The sequence below is a fragment of the Petaurus breviceps genome, unplaced genomic scaffold (genome assembly GCF_028583685.1).
Source record: "Petaurus breviceps papuanus isolate PSGF00001 unplaced genomic scaffold, PetGlider_PUasm1.0 339, whole genome shotgun sequence".
Taxonomy (NCBI): Eukaryota; Metazoa; Chordata; class Mammalia; order Diprotodontia; family Petauridae; genus Petaurus; species Petaurus breviceps.
In genome coordinates, this window is record NW_027186112.1 from 8,179 (window position 1) to 11,025 (window position 2,847).

A 2,847-nucleotide genomic window follows, 5' to 3' on the forward strand; every position below is an offset into this window, starting at 1 on the left:
AAAAGTATGTCCTTCCACTCTCTAATTATCCTTGTGGTGTGACCTTGTACATTTAGATTGAATATTCCTTTGAAGCTTATTCTGATGATGTTGAAATGGTGAAAGATGCTGTTCTAAACCCAATGTTCTCTTTCATTGTAATGATCAATCAAATTAAATACCAAATATCTGTTTTCCACTGAATTTCAGCTTGGTTTTTCTTGCATTTGGGTAAACCATGTGATCCTGCAGATAGACAGTTCAACACCTTGATTCCATGGTGCCTACCCCACACTGGGAACAGGCACAACCACTGGGCTGGGATCTATGGAAGGTTGGAATGGGATGGCTTCTTCAGCCTACAGTTACTAATCCTCATCTGAGGGGCCAGCAGGTCACTGTCAGTGGGGGAAAGTGGAATTCACTCATTTTCCCACCCTTGTGGAACATAAAAATGCTGGTAGTCACTACTTACCATAGCGCTGCTAAACAAATGACCTTACATTTTGAGGCCCAGCTGTCATTCCTAGGCGACCATTCAGTTCAGAGCATTGTTTTCATTGCCACTTCTCTCCACACACTTTCCAATAATCCGTGTCCCAGTGGAGATTCCCCAACCCAGGATGTCGTCTCCAAAACTATGTTGCAGTTAAGCAACAAAGGTGATCCTGCTTTTTGGCCATTGTGTTACAGGAAGGAGAGATGTCAGCAGTCTTATTTTTCTCTACTGTCCTTTAAGGCTAGTGTAAGATCATGCTTTCTTTTTTTGCTTGTTTTTTTTTTTTGAGAGATGAAGGTAGGGCAATTGGGGTTAAGTGACTTGCCGAAGGTCACAGGCTAGTTTTTGTGTTAAGTGTCTGGGGCCAGATTAGAACTCAGGTCTTCCTGACTCTAGGGATGGTACTATTCATATAGAATATAGAATAGAGCAGTCTATTCACTGCTCCACCTAGGCACCCCAAGTGCATGCTTTCTAATGAAAGGAAAACTCTTTTAATGAAAGGACTGATGGCATGGATTCTTGTGTCCACAGGGTCTAGTACTTCATCCAGAACGGCACTGAGTAGTGAGCGTACGGGAGTGTGCCCAGTCCCAAGGATTCCCAGATACCTACAGATTGTTTGGCCACATCCTAAATAAATACTGACAGGTCAGTGTTAACCTCCATTATTTTGAGGCTGCCAGAAGAAGCTTTGTTAGGAATTCTGTCATAGCTTAGTGCAATTGATACTTGAACAAAATGAAGTATTTTTCTTGCCAAATGGATATCTGATATAAATTGCATTTGGCTCTCCTATGAGAAGGCTCGAGGTGGCCTTCAGGTCTCTAAGAACAAGACCCTCTCAAAAAAAAGACTGGGAAATAGAATGAGAATTTGGGGTAGAAGGTCACCCTGATTCAAATCCTCTGAGGCCTGCTCAGATTGCAACTGCCTCCTGATAGAGTGCTGAAAGCCAAGGTGTTCACAGGGATCGATCTAGGCACAAGGACCCTATTGCACAACAGCAAATTCTATTCCCCTCTTTCCCATGCAGGTGGGCAATGCTGTGCCTCCACCCCTTGCCAAAGCCATAGGCCTAGAGATCAAGCTCTGTGTGGTAGCCAAAGTGAAAGAGAATGCCACAGGTAGGTATCAGTATGCCTAGAGGACTTTCTGGTGTGTGAAATGGATTGCATGCTATTACATTTTAGGGGTGGGGTGTGGTAATTTTCCTTCCCATTTTGCTCATTGAGTCTAAGGAGACTATAGGTCAGAGGAGGGAAATCACTTGGGAGAGCCCCTCTTCTGGGTGGGCTTCCTTTACTGGGTTTCAGATGCTTAGTAAAGATTGAGAATTCTAATACTTTACCCTGCTGTGTGTAAGAGAGCAGCTACTATGTGGAGGAGAACTAAGTGTGTGTGTTCAGCCATTACCAGCTTGTTGCTGTCTGTGGTAACATTTTCACATATTTAGTAGGATTGTTATTTAAACTGTCACATTTGGTAGTCATAATACCATGCTGTCCCTTTCTATTCAAATGTGTCTTCAAGTTGTTTCTTCTCAGAAAAAATTAAACAAGAAAATTTAGAGTCCACAGATTAACCTTTGCATCTCCCATCATCTTCCTTTCTGGCACCAGGATCTCCAACATGCACTGACTCGTTTTTTTGAACATGTTGAAATCTGTTTTTGTTCAGCTGTCCTTGTGAACAGTGTTTGTCTCCTTGGCTGACACTGAGCTGTCTTTTTTTTTTTTTAAAGCAATCGGGGTTAAGTAACTTGCTGAAGGTTACACGGCCAGTTATTTCTGGGTGTGGTGCTGAGTGTCTGAGCCCGGGATTCGGTCTCCAGGTCATCCCGACACTGGAGCCAGTGCTCTTACTCGCTGTGCTACCTGGCCGCCCAGATTGAGCTGTCTTGTGATGTTCAGATTATCAACTAATAACCATTTAGTGATCGAACTCTGCAGTGCCCTTTGTGCATTCTAGATTTTTAAACCTGTTTTTATTATGCATTGTATTAAATAATCTACCACTTTATACAAGTGGAAATTAATGCTTTATGTAGTTTTTATATGTTGTAATACTTCTTCAAATAAATCTCTCCTATAAATTATGCTGTATCATTTCTGTTTCTTGTGTTATTGAAAGTTATTTCTGGCTCTGCCCATTTGATCTGCTTTTGTTACTCAGGAAAATGAATTTTTTTTCTAGCTGCTAAAAAGACTGTCAGGAAGCCAAATGTGGGAGTATGTTGCTAGCCTGGTTTTCTACTCTCATTCCTGCACCTGACACCTTAGTCTCCCTCACTCTACCCCAACTCAAGTTGTTTATCTGTTATTTATTATTGGGCAAGTCATTTGGAGTCACAGCTTTAGAAAGGCCCT

General features: G+C 42.0%; 1 long non-coding RNA gene across 1 annotated transcript; it reads left to right on the top strand.

Annotated features, from left to right (window-relative positions):
* The first annotated feature begins 990 nt into the window (after positions 1–990).
* Positions 991–2,576, top strand: LOC138167932 (uncharacterized). Its single transcript, XR_011169995.1, has 3 exons — positions 991–1,129; positions 1,515–1,605; positions 2,223–2,576. It is a non-coding gene; the product is annotated as an uncharacterized lncRNA (long non-coding RNA).
* Positions 2,577–2,847: the final 271 nt, after the last annotated feature.